We start from the raw sequence: 16572 nt of genomic DNA, 5'->3' as shown, positions 1-16572 counted from the left end.
GAATTAACATGAAAACAGTAAGAAGCAAACTGAGAACAGAGCCATGCAAAGCTTATCTAGGAAAACGTCAGCTCGGTTGCAAAGAACCTGCGAGGGCCAAGAGCAGAAAGTCTGCAACGTGATGTCACCTGTTTCCCCAATGGCAGGAGAAGCAAACTCAAGAGGAAGAGAAGTTTTCAGGAAGATGGCTGACCCTTCTTCTTTTTTTTTTTTTGTATACTCTAACATTTCTAACACAATAAATACATTTTGATCATTTAAAATCATACACAAAGTGATCTCATCTATAGGGAAGTTGATCTCTCTCCTCTAGGCTGAATCACCAGCAGCTTTCTTATAAATAAAATAAAATTCTCAGAATACACTGAAGAGCCTTTAGATGCAATAAAATTAATCCAGAAATGTCATCTGTACAAGGTCAGCCATTTACGCCAAAAACTGGCTGACCCTTAAATTTTATCTTCATATTTTAAAAAACATAAAAAGGAGTTAACATATTTACTTAATAGTCAATGTGGCCAAAAATTAAGTAAACACCATGCTAACCATCCAGCCTCCTAATGCTTTCCCCTGCTATCTTCAGGGTTTCACTGTTACTACTTGTGACACCAGGATTATGTGGGGGGAAGAGAAAAGTTGTTAATCTTCTTTCTCAGAAGGGTGGTTGAAGAGGAACAAAGAAAGTGTTAGAAGGTAGAGAAAGGGAGAGAGATGAGTACAGCGGCCCAGGGGAAAGACCGAGCTACCCTAGCACAGGTCCCCTGCCTTGTCAATGCAAAGCGGAGGGTGTTGCAACTGTGTGGCTGACACGGACTTCCCTTCCACTTGCCAAGCCAGACAGTGAGACAAAACACAAAACACAGTTTTCTTCTAAACAATCCAGATCAGCCAGATAAATAGCACTGAGCAAGCCCCTACTTGCCCTTTACTTCAACCTTGGAAGTCAAACCTGCCATGCAGGGTGCCCCACTGCCTCCGGAATAACGTCCAGATCATGCTGCCAAGTGCTCCAGACCTTCCTCCATCTATCTCCCTTGACCGTACCTTTTTGAACAGTTCTCTCTGCGTGCCCTCGAGGCATCGGTGCTTATTACCTATCAGTGTCCTTGTGAGTTTCCCCATCTCTCCCTCTTTCTGTGCTCATCAGTTTCCTCTGCCCAGCTCCAGCTCCCCTCCTCCCCCTCCTCATGCCTCAAGACCCATCCCAATGCTGTGGCACTTCTTCCTGAGGGGGCTCTAGGACCCCCCACCTTCCATCTAGGGGAAACAGGCAACCATCACCCTCTCCTCTGAAACCTTGTGATTCTCCATCTCCCCTCTCTGATGGCCCTTGGTGACCCCTAGTCCGGGTTGCTTGAGTTCTTCCTGCCCCTGCTGCCCAGTGAAGATGCTTAAGGCAAGGCGCTATCTCTGACCGACTGTAGCTTGGGCAGGGCAGCTGTTTAAATATTTGCCAAGTGAATGAGAGTGGCTGTGTTGACACTACTTATGCCCACGGTGCCTAAGAAAATTGAAGGCACACGTACAAGGTAGAGAGCCGTTTATAACTTCCAGGGACAAGGCTTTCTGGGAAATAGACTGAAATTTCCCCAGCAGGCAGCATTTGGCAATTACCCTGGACAGCCTTGGTCTAGCCAGCGTCTTGTTTACTTGAGTAATTTGCTGACTTAATGGCTGTCTACTTGCCGGGCCAATTGTTCTCAAACCACTGCACAGTATAGCCACCTGGGGAGTTTGAAAAACCCAGACCTGTCACATCAGAACTTCTGGGGCTGGGGTCCAGGCATCAGCATTCTCAAGGCTCCCCAGGTGAGTCAATATGCAGCCAGGATGGACAACCCCTGTCCTATACAACAGAGAGTGATTATATTCAGCAGCAGTCTGTCCTGTCTGCATGTAACTGAGTGCGTTCTTCAGGCAGCAATGCCCATTTTTTACAGTGACCTGGAAGACTAGGGCCAGGCAGGGAAGAGTTCAACTTCAGGGGCTTATTCGCACACACCAGGTTTGGCCAGAACAATATTTTACAATCTAGACATAAGTTCTAGACTAAAGGAAGTACCTGCCTCCACCCCAACCCACAGGGTTTTTCACTTTCCTGTGAACCTAGTTTCTATATGTTATGTCACATTACCTTACCATATTTTTTATTTCAACTTGGAAAAAAAGATTTAGAGAGTTCTGATCTTGCAGTTAAATAAATCTCAGAAGTTAAGGTCGATGATAAGTATTCAAGCACAGTGAGTGATACTGGGTGTAATTTCCCACATTATCACAATAGCAAAAGTGTAACCTCCCTTCTCCCTGTGAGTCAGCTCAGGAACCCACTGCTTTAACCTAGAGAAACACTTAAACCTTGAGGGAAGTTTATTCAAAGAAGTAGTCATGGCAAGTTCACATGAGATTTTTTTAAATCAACCAGGTTTCAGCACACATTCTACTACTGCTGACCATAATCATATATTTTCCCTCCAAGAAAGAAATCTTGTGAATCTCTGAAGCATATGGTTTTACAGATCATTCTCTAACAGATGGATGATACTATTTGTGAAACCAGATTTCTCCCACCTACTTCAGGCAGAGTGTGTTTAACCATTCCAGAGAAATATCTACAAAGTCCCTATCATACTTGAGTTTGTACTTTCTTGGCATATGCTCATATATTTCATTTGTATTTATTTTGGCTTAAATAATATCCACTGACCACTTCAGAGGCTAGGAAAATCACACTTGCACATAATACCTTTTTTAAAAATGAGCTTACAGATGATGTGTCAATCCAGACGGTACCTCTCAGAGGTGGAAGGAAGCTTGAATCATGTGCTTAGTGTGAATGGACTGTGAAAACACTTCAGTGCACAAATATGGCTACTTCAACAACATCCCAAAAGAACTTAGTTGGCCCTCTATATCTGTGGGTTCCATATCCCTGGATTCAACCAATTGCAGATTTAAAATATTTCAATTGTCCATACTGAACATGTACAGTCTTCTTTTTTTGTCATTATTTCCTAAATGATAAAGCATAACAACTATTTACCCAGCATTTACATTGTATTAGGTATTATAAGTAATCTAGAGATGATTTAAAGTACACATGAGGATGTGCATGGGTTAAAAGCAAATACTATGCCATTTTGTATCAAGAACATGAGCAAACCAGATTTTGGTATCTGTGGTAACAGATCCATCCCCCAAGGATGCTGAGGGATGACTGCATTCCGTAAACTAGTGCTTCCCTTCCTCAGGTCCCCTTTTCATTTCAGCTTAATGGCATGGAAAGAGGTTTGAGAGTCCAACAGACCCATGGTTCAAATCCTGATTCTGTTATTTATTTGCTACGACCTGAAGAAACTCACCTACATCTCTAAGCCTGTTTCCTTAGATTCAAACTGAAAATACAAAACCTGTGTAGGGAACACAGGTAATGTCTGAAAAGCTCGCAGGCATCACAGGGGGGAGATGAGCGAATGCCGGCTCTGGTTCATTCCTGAGCTGCCTGGTGAGGTGGTGCCTGGGCAGGAGGCTGAGTGCTGTCGCTGCAGCCTCCAAGATCCGACAGCTCTCGTCAGCCTAGAGCACGCAGGGGAGGTCAAGGGGCCACCAAATAAAATCGCAGGCCATAAAAAGTCTAAGAATAGTTGCTCCAGGATCTCCAGTCAAATTCCACCCTCTCACTAAGTCTGGAAATGGAGTCAGCGAAGCCACATCAACCTTTGGGGGACATAATCATGGCTTTGGAACACGTGGGTTTTGTGGCCCATTTTGGAATATATAATTGGTGTAAGTGACTGAGCAGCTCCAGTCATCAAGAGCTCAGACAAGAAGGGACTCATCGGCTAGGCTCAGCATCTTTAGAAAAAGACGGGGGATAACTTATAAGCATGTTCACATCTAATAATTTCCCTTCAAATGAAAAAAGAACACAAACTTCCACAAGGACACACTGTGCCATCACCCGGGTCTACAGTAATGTCACCATTAGTCATCGATTCAGGGAACATGCAGATATAAACTTGCTAAATCCTTAATGAAATTTCAGTCTTTAAAGCTGCCACACCATTGTCATGGGTTGATTGAACAGTGTCTTAGCTCGGGCTGCTATAACAAATCACCATAGATGGGGTGGCTTCAACAACAAACTTTTATTCCTCACAGTTCTAGAGGCTGGAAGTCTTAAGATCAAGGTGCCAACTGCTTCCTGGCTGTGGTCAGCTGATGTCTCATTGTGTCCTCGCATGGCTATAAGAGGGCTGGCTAGCTGTCTGACCTCTTCCTGCAGGGGCTCTAATCTCATTCATGGGGACTCCACCCTGTAACCTAATTACCTCCCAAAGAACTCACCTCCTAACACCATTACTGGGATTAGGGTTTCAACATATGAGTTTTGGGGGGACACACACTTTTAGTCCATTGCACACAGATAAGGAAAAACTAAAAGCCTAAAATCTCTGAATCCTAAAATATTTATTTTGATTGTAATTAGCACAGACATATTTCAAGTTTTATAAATATGTTTCTGGGCTTTTCTTTTGTAAACATTCTTTTTGCTGCCTCTTCTATCCGGCATTATCACTTGACAGCCTCAGGCCACGATGAGTCTGACTGGGGAGATTCCGTCTTGGCTGAGCACCTGCAATTCACCTGCAAAGTCCCTTCTTCTCAGAAGCAGGCCCCGCCCTCCTGTCCCGGGACCAGCAGGGGAAGCTGGCTGAAGTGTTAGCTGACCTTGCAGTCTTCCCATGTCCCACGCAGATGTTCCTGCTTCCATGGGCACCTGATCCAGTAGCACCTCCTCAGGGCCTGCAGTTCCTGAAACCTTCATCCCAAACACCACCCCACCACATGCACACACACGCTTTCACCCCTCTCTTCTCTGGACACAAATGACCATTTATGACAGTTTTGCCTTAGACAGGCCTGTGTCTCCTATATTTTGCCTCAGTCCCCAATATTTCTTCACAAGATGGAAGCATCTCTGGGCTTAGAGCCATCTGGAACCTAAGGCTGTGGTCAAGTCCACACCCCTTCTACAGGGCCCTGCCAACACTCCAGACTCATAAGCAAAGTAGTAATGGAACCAGACGATGCACATGGAGAGAAACCCTCTGCTCACCTTCCGCAGATGGCAGGGCTTACTAGGAGTTTTGTTCTGTTATGGAATGCAGGGGCTGAGGTCTCAGCATGCAGGGGCAGGGGGTGTGGTCCCAGCTCCACCCTTTGTCCACTCAGTAGTCCTGAGGAAAGCTCTCGATTCTTCACCTCTGATGTTAGAGCAATAACCCAACTTACTCCTGTAGAAAAGGATGTCAGAGAAGCTCCACTTGCAGCCCTGCCCTGGGCCTGGAGAACTCCCCAGCACCAAGCATGCCCCAAGGCAGATGTACCAGTGGCCCACTCTGGAAGGCCAGAGTTCTTATCTGGAACCCAGAGGTGGTTGGGCCATCTTCGCTGTCCCTTCCTGCCTTCCTTTTGATTGTCAATATTTGATTCTGTCTTGCAACTATTCTGAATTTTCTTCATCTTTGTATTTCCTTTCCACCTCCTCTTCCTCTCACCATCGCGGCACCTAGCACAGGGTTTAGCATGGACCAGACATGCAGTAATAATCTGTCCAGATGATCAGTCAATTTAGTAATGCATGAGATGATGAATGAGCTCACCTTGGTAAACTGAGTTATATTTTGGAGAAAGGAAGAATGTATTTTTGTAAGTTGTCTTCCTGGCTATATTTAAACAAAGCTTTTATCACTTGTCTCACACTGAAGACAGGCCTGGGCAAGAGATGCAGTGTCCCAGGTGCCAGCCTTGTACCGACTGTCACCCCTGTCATGATCTCTTGTGGCAAATCAGTAAAATTCATCAGGTGCTTGTGCACAGGAACCAAGCTTTCCTGATATCATCAAGGTGAGCATTTATAGTCTACAAGGTAAGAGTTTACAGACTCCAGCACCCTCTTCCCAGCCCATGACCAAAGCTTACCTGAAACTCACAAGAAAATCCAAACTCCTTATCCCAACCCCAAATGCCCACCACGATCTAGCCTCTGCCTGTCTCCAGCTCACATGGCATCTCCCTCCCACTCCCTTCACCAGCCATATATAGACTTTCTTTCTGCTCCTCCAGCAGGGCATGTCTTCTGCTGTGCCCTTTGCCCAGCTCCTTCGCAGGCCTCAGACCTCATCCTTTTGCCCCGAGGAGTCCCGATGGCCAGGCCAACATCCCTCGGGGCTCAGCTTCTTTGTCACTGTCTCAGCAGCCCACTGGTCTCTTTCCTCATGCTTATCACCACATGCCCATGCATGCAGCTGCCTGGTGATTTCATGCATTCTTTGCAGGGAGTGGCCAGGCCCCCTTCACACACCAGGCATCCCATGCTGGACACACAGCAAGAACTTAAAAACAATCATTAGATGAATAAAAGTTATGATCACACATGGTTTTAAACCAACTGAACAGGTGCCCAACCTCAGTCATAGAAAGGTTTTACAAACACAGAATTCACCTCTTTCCCCTTTGAACTACCAAAGTTTAATAAAAAGCAGCTTGCTAGCACATGGTGTTAACCAGCATTCAGGGAAACATTTTCTCAAACATTCCTGGCAAGGATGTTATTTGAGATAATCTGGTAGGGAGTGAGTGGGCAATTTTGAAATATATATCAAAATCTCAAATGCACATAGTCTTTGACCTGTCAATTCCACTTTCAGGAATTTAGCTAAAAGGTACACTTACTTGCACTTCTGCAAAATGACATCAGTGCACCATTATTCATTGCAACAATGGTTGCAATTAGCATAAGACTGCAAACAATCTAAATGCTCACCAAGAATCAGAAATACAGCTATTAGATGCAGACATGGAACAAGGTACGGAACAGTGTACATCATTACTGTGAAAGAGGTGGAAAGAAATACAAGAAGCTACTAACAAGAGTTAACTATTGGTAAGAAAGAGGGACAGAGAAGAGAGGGAGACTTCACTAAACAACCTTTTAAATTGCATTATCTAGTCAAAGGTAAACCAAGTGTCATCTACCCCCCAAATTAAAAAATTCCAAAATCTGACGGAAAAGTTTAACCAAACGATAAGTAAAATTCCATTTTAAATTATATTCTTGTCCTCATTTTACAACTGGAATAGCTAAGCAAAGAGAAGCTGCCCAGCAGAGAACGGAGCTGGCCTCCACTCCTATGCTAGCACTCACCGGGCTCCATCCCAGCCTCCTGGAGACATTCCCTGGACTTCCTGATGCAGATTACGGGGACTCAATGTGTATGACATATAAGGAAAATGTCTCCATATATATATATATATATATATATTTTTTTTTTTTTTTTGTCTTTTTCGTGACCGGCACTCAGCCAGTGAGTGCACCGGCCACTCCTATATAGGATCCGAACCCGCGGTGGGAGCGTCGCTGCACTCCCAGCGCCACACTCTCCCGAGTGCGCCACAGGCTCGGCCCTCTCCATATATTTTTAACAGCCATAATGAATAGGTTGATGTGATAAATTGAATGGTCCTGCCAGGGAGGATCTGTCCTGAAAATTGAATCCAGGTTGCATTTTACATTGTCCCAAGTAGACTCAGAGAGGCTGAGGCTGAGCCCCATCTTTGACTTGGTGGAAGGCCTGACTTGGCTGAGTTTCCAGGCTGAACTCCCCCAAATACAGCAGAACTGGACCCTCAGCAGCTTTGGATGGAAGAACCAAGTGCATGCGCACTCAACTGCCCTGGCCGGTGTGGCGTGTGGGCTCAGCTGATGGGTCCCTCCACTGGCTGGCAGCTTGGGGCCACTTACTGGACTGCTCAGAGTCTCAGCCTGTCTGGCCCTAGAGCCGGAATAATGATATCAACCATGCAAGGTTGTGAGAAAGATTAGAGGTAATATATGTAAAGAACCCAGAACTGTGCGTGCTCCTTGGGGGGACTTGATACGTGGTAACTATATACCCAAGTAAACAGCACAAACATCAGTAGCAGCCCTAAAACCACATGTCACTGTCTCTAAAGTGCAGTCAGACCTACCCTCACCAATCCCTGGGCTCCAGAGTGTGACTGCATCATAAATCCCAGCTCTATACTAACTCCTGGTGTGACTTTGGGCAAATCACTTCTCTGTGCCTGAGTTTCCTAATCTGCAAAGTAAGATAATAATGATGACTTCATACATGAGGTACTGAGAACAAGGTCTCACACACAGTAGGTGCCCTACCACATATGAGCTGTCATTATTTTTCTTCACTACGAAGCTCAGACCATTGCTAAACATCCATTTATCCTAAGGTTTTTACAGCCAAGCATTGAGCAGGGTCAGAGTGAAAATCTACCCCACCTTAAAGCTTTTCATGTTTATGCCAATCCACAAGATGAGACTCGCACGTGCAAAGACTGTGGTCTCCATTTTTCTGATTCTACCATTGGCTTGCACTCATTTGCTTCATATCTACTAAGAGCTTTAAAGATTTACTCAATAGAAACCAAAATGCACCCAAACTAAACGAAACAAATAATCAATTTGCCCTAAAAAGGCTCCCTTTGGGTTGATTTCTTAAATCTTTTGTGATTCCATTTTGGAATATTTCTTTCTCTACAGAAATATCTGCTGAGATGCCACTGGGGGTCAGACACCAAACCAGGCCCTGGAGAAAGAAACTCAAGACACCAGCCTCTGTCTCTGAGGAGCTCTCAGTCCACTGAAGACCTGAGCAAAGCACGCAGATGCCGACCGTGCCATAGGAAGGGGATGGCACGTTGTCCTGACACAAATGACATGAACAAGCAGTGGGAAAGACTGGCTTAATCTGAAGTCTGAGCACATGGCTGGGACATGCAGGACGCAGCTGTTGAATCTAAGAATGAAAGATGTGCGCACACACATACACACACACACACACACACACACACACACACAACTTTCCAAGTTTAGAATTAGAAGACATTGTCAAAATTTCAGCATGCAGCTCTCTCCAGAAACTATATTTCAGAAAGTGAGACTGTGTATAAACTTTATAGTAACAACAAAAATAATAACAGCATTTTGCATTTCTACTTTTTTCTACTCAAAAACCTTTCCTCTCTCTTATCTTTTTATTTTCCCAGTACAATCTTGTGGGGTGGACAGGACAGGCCTCTCTAAGTTGCATAGCTAAGAGGGAGACAGAATCATAAAGACGGAGGTTCGCCCCTGCTGTTCAATCGGTAACAGTCGGAGCAAAAGCATCTGATTCCCCCACACTCTCAGCAGACTTTCTGAGAGGAGTCAAACGAGGTCAAAGTCCTCAGAAATTAGGTTGGCAGAAATTACTGTAAGAGGTGATTGCTTTGGAAATGAGTAATCAAAAAAGATGACAAGCTGAACCCCAAAAGAACAGGAAAGTAGAAGGCTTTACAAAGAGTTTCCTGAAGGTGAATCAAGATGAAAAAAATAGTTTCTGTAATGATCAGATTAGCACACTTTTAACAACAACAACAAAAAATGGTAAAACCTGATTCTGGTGAGAGCGTGCTGGAAAACAGTATTTATATGGTGCTGCTGGGCATATTAATTAATGGCACTTTCCTAGGATTAATTTACCTACAGGGATGAAGAGCTGTAAAAATGTCCATGCCCTTTGACCCCATAATTCCAACTCTGGAAATTTATCCCAAGGAAATACTTATGAAGACATGCAAAGGTTTAGCTGCAAGAATGTTAGTTTTAGTATTGTTAATAAAGGAAAAGAAAACAATCAAGTATCTGCCACTGGGATGTAATAAATATCTATGCAATGTGATTGAAGAGCTTTTGTAAAAGGAAATTCATTGCCATGGCAAGATGCTCACAATGTATTGCTGAGAGGTAAAAGCAGGTAATATAATAGCATGCACAGCATGACTGTGTTTCTTCAAAAGGTAAATGCATTCAGAGGAAAATACACCCACCAGCATGTTAATAGTGTTTATCTTCCAGTGATAGGCTTTTATTTTTCATCTTTTAAAATTATCTACATGTATTCTTTTTAAAATTTTATTTTGACAATCAGCATGAGCTGTGGGTGTAGATTTTTAAAGGACATAGTTTAGAAGTGGATCTTCACCACTTCTCGATCATGCCTATCAGGTTTTTCTCCTAAGTAAACTAACAGGCTTGTACCCAATAGGGTTTGTGGGTTCAAAGTTTAACAACTAAATCTTATGTTCAGAAAGGCCATGGGAATTTTTGAAAACTCATCGTCACTATTAAGAAAATCAAATTCAACTCAGTAGGTGCTCCCAGATCTTTGTGGGCAACCTCGTCTTCTTCCTTTTCCCAACAGATCAACCCATTCACAGTGAACACAAACCCTCGGCACCTAGCAGCACATTACTGCTCTCCAGGAGCCTCCGGGGTGAATGTTGTGACCGTCCACTCCAGGTGGCCACTGGCTGCACCTGCCGAAGCATCCTTCCCACCGTCCAGCTCTTCACACCCTCCCAAACACGCTACCAACTAGCGTTTTGTATAAGAGCAGTAAGGAGTTATAAACTGAATTGAGTTGAATGCTAAACCTCATTTTGTTCTCCTTTTTGTTTTATTATTTCCTTTCTTTAATTTTTCAGTTTATGTCCCATTTTCTTATTCCTTCCCACAACAACACTATTGATAAGAATTATGGAGGTCAGGGGTGTTCAATGAGAAATACAGGGCATCGTTAACAAGCCCTCTCGGAGTGCGTATCTTCTCTGTGGCCAGAGGTGTAACATTTGCAAAGCCCTTGGGGGAAAAGTGCTCATGTTTTTAAGGTTATATTTTAAGCCCTTACTAAAGGAAGCATATGCAAGTCTTGCCAATACAATGTATTATAACTTTAAATGCAACCAGTGGAAGCCTGTTAATAATAACGCAATGTCTTTAATCAAACATTGGGTGAGGTTATGACCGTCTGAAACTGTAGAAGCTTAATGGAAAGTGATAAAATAACTCAATTCTAACATCAAAAACAACATTACAAAGGGAATTCATTTACAGTGCCTTTCACTTCACAAACCTCACATCTTACCCAACATCGCATAACTTTTTATGGCTTCTAAGTAGAACACAGTTATACAATATATTTCTCATATATTTCATCATTACTTGTCCATAGAATGAAACACGGGTAGTCACAGGTGAGCTCTCAATCTGTCTCGCACACACATCTTAAGGTTAAATGTGCCTACAGAGGCACATAACTCCAAGAAATTCTTAAAATCCTGTTTCAACAAACAACATATCTTTTATCAGATCCCATTTGTCCCTCTTAAATACCTCACCAATGTGTAAGTAAACCTGGAAAAGGAGGAAAAACAAGAACCCCAAAGTGTGATTAATCATCTTACCGTGTCTGTTCCTCCCCCGGGGACACGTGGGAACGGGGCCTCCTCGGAGCTTCTAACTCTCAGGGTTTCTTCCCCCGAATGAAGCTGCTGAGCTGCTGCTGGTTATTAGACATGAAGTGCGTCTCGGAGTCAGGCCGGGATACAGCTGCTCATTCTGTCTTCCTTTTCCACCACACGAGTGACAGCTCACATCTTGTCAGACAACCCAGCGGGTGAGAAGGCTCAGGCGCGGGAGAAAGTGGGCTCTTGGGGACGCCTGTGTCAGACTGTTAGGGCTTTAATCCCTCTGCAGTGACACATCTGGGGAACTAGGAACAGGAAACTCAGAGCCGGGCAGACAGCCAGAATCATTTAGCCAACGTGCCAAGCGCTTGCGAAACACCAACGCCCCCTCTGCACGTTAACCTCTAGTGTGTCACAAGCTGCCTCTCTCTCCTCAGATGACTGCGAGTTAAGCCTGCGCCGGGCTGTGACAGTGTTGCCATCTCAGAGGCTTGACCAGCCAGGGCCAGGACGAGGGCTCGTGCCCCTACCTCTCTGCCAGCCTCCCAGTCCTTCTTAGAGCAATCTGGTGGTGTCGTAGTTCTGCTCATGCTCCAGCCTCCGGCACCCACTCATGCAGCCTGATCCACCCACGAGAGATGGCGCTGCCAGGTCACTGCCCCTATTTCTCTAGGAGTCCCCGCTGTGCCCAGCATTCGGATGAGCACTGTCAGTGTAACACAGAATCCAGCCTGTCACAGTACTGCTGAGAAACCTGCACCATGGGGAAGAAGATGGCCAAGCCTCCTCCTGTGGCATTCTAGGTCCCGGGTCACCTGCCAAGCACATCTGCCCAGTGCTGTTCCCACTACTCTTCCCAAGAACCCTGTGCACGATCTGGATGGGCCTCCGTGGCCCTTTGCACTCAGCACTCGGCAGCCCCTCTTCTGCCCCATCCCTCCTGATCCACCACGCGCCACCTCCTGCCTGCCCCGCTCCCATCCTCCCGTCCTCATCCCCGTTCACTTGATCACATGCCCCCCTGCACCCTGGGGTGACTGTCGCTGCTGAACCTTCGCCGCGCCACCTCCTGCCTGCCCCGCTCCCATCCTCCCGTCCTCATCCCCATTCACTTGATCACATGCCCCCCTGCACCCTGGGGTGACGGTCGCTGCTGAACCTTCGCCTTCTCTCTGTGATGGTAGTGGAGATAGTGAGAGGGCACTTACAGGTGCTGGACATTCTTCCAGGACATTGAAAATTTTTTAGAATCCTTTTTACAGATGAGGAAACTGATTAAGTACCTTCCCCCAGATCTGCTAGCCAGGCGGGGACGGAGCCCGGGTGGTCCCGATGTTCTCTAGGACCCAGTGCACTTTGTTTGGGAACGGGGCTTATCTACTCAGGAACCGTGCAAGTTCCTAGCAGCCGTGGCCTCCCACTGCTTCGTATCCTTTCCAGAGGTGACCTGGATTGCTTTCCTGTTCTAGGCAATTAGCAAGCAGCCATGATTAACTGGCAGGTTAATGAGCTTTAATGGAGAAAGCTCATGTTCCAATTTAGCCATGGACAGGGTTTCCAACATTAACAATAAGCAGAGTGGTCTTGAGGTTCAAGGCCACTTTCCTGTCATGGTTTTGCTGACATTCTTAACCTATCTAGAATGTGAACGTTCAGGTCTAGGCCACCTGGAGAATCGACACAGTGCTGAAGCCAGAACGTCACTGAAACACCTGAGAAGACTCTCAAAGGTTGGGCGGACCGTCCGCCCTTCCTCCAGCGCAGAGCAGCCATGAAGCTGGGCTGGGACTGACTCTACCCCAGCTCCAGGGCTGCCCCCTGCTCTGAGCCAGCTGGGGTAACCGTGCTCTCCTCTCTAACGAGACCAAGGGATGGCAATGCCCAGGGCAAAGCCCGTCTGCACATGGCATCCTCCTGGCCATCGTGATGGGCTCAGGGCCAGTCCAGTCAGAGCAAGACTTAGGGCTCATGCTCGACAGTGGAGGGGATCCAGCCCCTCAAAAGAGCTGCTCTCAGCACCCTTCTTAACACAAGGAGGGAAACAAGCTTGAGGATGAAGACACACCCAAGGGAGGGGCTTCCAGAGAGCTATAGAGAAAGTTCTAGAAAGTGTTCCAACCCATATTACCTCTGGACTGCTCAGGGATGGAAGCCAATAAATTCTTTCTATTTTTTTAAACCAGGACAGTCAAGTCAGGTTTTCAATGATCTGCAGCCAAAAGCATCCTGACACCCACAGCAGAGGTCAATGGCAACAGGAGAACCCGAGGGACGGGAAGCACAGAGGAAGGGGTCTGACCTACTTTCCTCTGGGCAGCAGCGGCCTCTGGCTCCTCCCTGTCCTCCTCCTCTGGCTCCTCCCTGTCCTCCTCCTCCTCCGGCTCCTCCCTGTCCTCCTCCTCCAGCTCCTCCCTGTCCTCCTCCTCCTCGTGCTCCTCCCTGTCCTCCTCCAGCTCCTTCCTTCCCTCTTCCCTCCCCTTCCTCCTCCTTTTCTTTTACCCTCTTTTGATCATTCGTCCTATAAAGAAAGAGAGAAAGCCCACAGGGAGGCTGTGATGGGGACCTGAAGGTGCCGGCGAGGGGAGAGGAGAAGCTGCCTGGGGTGGCCTGCAGCTTTCAGACGGACGCCTCCTTGTAGCCCCCAGGCAGGGGTGGGGTGCACTGAGACACCCCTGTCTTCCAGGACTGCTGGCCAGGGGCTTCCTCAGGAGATGCGTCTGGCCTCCCACTGGGGCCAAGCCCCCGTCCAGGCCCCTAGAGAGAGAGAGAGAGAGAGAGAGAGAGAGAGAGAGAGAGAGAAAGAGAGAGAGAGAAAGAGGAGAGAGAGAGAGAATCCGAGAGAGAGAGAGAGAGAGAATCCGAGAGAGAGAGAGAGAGAGAGAATCCGAGAGAGAGAGAAAGAAAGAGAAAGAGAGAGAGAGAGAGAGAATCCTCTCGGAGACAGGCAGGCCGTGGAGGAACCCGACAGGCTTAACCCACCGCAGGTGTCTGCACCGAAACAGGAGTTTGTTACTTCGATTTTCCTTTAATCAGTTGAGGTTATTATCTTTCCTGAACAACGGAGAGGATGGATTTTATTTTGATGATTTTTCTTGCCTGTTCGTTCCACTCCAGACAATTTCTTCTCTCTTCCTCTTTCCAACTTCTCAATGAGGAGAAAGTGCCTGGAATCCTTCCTGTTTAGTTAGTTAACACGTGTGAACACACACACACGTGCTCTCCGGAGTGCCTGGGTCTTGTCAGCTTCTCAGTTCACTCAGAGTTCAGAGAAAACAAATAGACATAGTTGGCAACAAAAATTCAGTACCAGAAGTTCATGGCAAATCTCCAAAACTCCAGGGGTCTTTGTGAATGCTGGAGCGTAGCATTCAGTGAGCGGAGCCTAGAGCTTTTAATATTCAAATTATCAGAAGTTGTAACTATAACACAATTTTATCAGTAATTCAGTCTTTGCAGAGCTCCAGAGTGTCTGTATTTATACATAAAAGGTCAGAAATAACTCAGAGAGTAGATAGCTTCCCAGAATATTTTTATGGAAAAGTTCACACATTCACTATTGATTTGCATTAAAGAATACCTTTAATGTGGTTGTAATTCATGTGTTTCCTACACCTCACAACTGATGAGAAAGAATACGAAGAAGGATGTACAATATGTGTGTACTTGTGTGCATCTGAAAAAAACAAAGTATAGTCTAAATTTTTGCCACCCAAAGTGTGGCCCCTGGGCCAGGAGCATCAGCAAGGAACACGTTAGAAATGCAGAATCTCAGGCCCCACCCCAGAACGACTGAATCAGAATCTACACTTTACTGAGACCCCCAGGTAACTTGTGTGTACATTAATGTTTCAGGAATGCAAATCAAAATAATTTCTAAAGTGCCTTTCCGTGAGACATTCTGTTATTTTAACCTTTGTCTCTTTGCACTGTAAAAATTGCTACGCCATGACTGATGGCCGCCTTGTAACCCTTGTGGTCAGGCCCTGGGAGAATGGGGCTTGACTGCGTGCCTGTTGATTTCATTCCTGTTCCAGGCAATGACATACAAACAATTTGGATCATCTCCGTGACTCTCCCAGACTACCAAACCGCATTGTCTTCCAGCTTCCTACCGAGCCTCTGAGGAGAATGCCCCTCCTGCATACTCCAGCCCTCCAGAGAGACAGCTTCCACATCCTTACTGGGTTTGAAGGATTTTGTAAGCACAGATTAGGGAACAGGAAAGATTCTGGATGAATTTTTACAGGATCATCTTTTAGCACTTAATGAAGCTGTGATTGCTGAAAGCAAGCATGAACTGACCAAGAGCAAGCCAAGTCTGGCAAAGCTCATTTAATCTTTTGCTTGACTGAGTTTTTAGATGGGAAGATTAGGCAGAACACTGTGGACTTTGTGAATCAGGATATCATGAAAGCATTTGCAAATATCTGCCTTGTAAGCAAAATGAAGAATGTGGCTAGTAGAGTTGGGTACATTCATAAATGCCCATAATCTGTGATAAACGGGTCAATCTGAAGAGTGGGCTTTAGTGAAAAGCCTTGGCTTGGCACCTGGTTGCATCCTGGCTCACGTGTGTGTAGCTGACCTGTCCTCCTAGGAAAGAGGCATCCAGGCTGAGTGTAGACATGATCATCTCACATTTAGGTTGTGGAGAGTCCAGAGCAGAGAAATGCAGGAAAGAGGAGAGAGTAGATAGGAACAAATACATTTTCCTAGAAAAGTAAAATCAAGGTTAGGAAGCAGAACTGGGATCTTGAAGCCAGAAAAATTATAAAGTGAGCATTGGCAATAGGAAGCAGACGGTTTGCAGGTGGATCCTGGTAATATCCCTGCAGGCCATGGATGCAGGAAAGGAGAATGCCTCAAGGCTGGGCCAGGGGGTGGGGAGGGACCTGGGAAGTGCAGACCAGATTCCTACAGGAAAAGCTGCAAGCTGGCCAAGTTCTAGGTCACCTGGAGTTCAAACGGACTGCACATTCACTGAGAAAGCAAATCAGGATCCCAAAAGATCCCATTAGGACGGAACCATAGGCCAAATCTAACACCATGAAACTTAACACAGACAAATCTAAAATCCCATTCTTATTTCCCAAACTTAATTTTGTAAGTACAGGACAGGGGGCACAAGAAAGTAAAAGCAGTGTTGGAAAACAAAACCACACAAATGTGGGGTCTTGAATGACAAAGACGTCCACCATGAATCGTGTGTGCAGGAGTCGCATGCTA

The 16572-nt window shown here is 45.9% G+C and overlaps 1 protein-coding gene across 4 annotated transcripts in view; it reads right to left on the bottom strand.

The window, feature by feature from the left end:
• LOC134362941 (interleukin-1 receptor type 1-like) overlaps positions 1-11594 on the bottom strand; it is an 86903-nt gene extending 75309 nt beyond the window's left edge. For all 4 annotated transcript variants that reach the window (XM_063078374.1, XM_063078376.1, XM_063078372.1 and 1 more), the window contains exon 1: positions 11344-11594. The gene's annotated coding sequence lies outside the window, so the exon portion shown is untranslated. The remainder of the gene's footprint in view (positions 1-11343) is intronic.
• Between the last annotated feature and the right edge of the window lie 4978 nt (positions 11595-16572).

Source organism: Cynocephalus volans, chromosome 14 (assembly GCF_027409185.1).
Source record: "Cynocephalus volans isolate mCynVol1 chromosome 14, mCynVol1.pri, whole genome shotgun sequence".
NCBI classification, from domain to species: domain Eukaryota; kingdom Metazoa; phylum Chordata; class Mammalia; order Dermoptera; family Cynocephalidae; genus Cynocephalus; species Cynocephalus volans.
The sequence above is the reverse complement of the archived record's forward strand: the minus strand, read 5'-3'. Positions and strand labels throughout refer to the sequence as shown.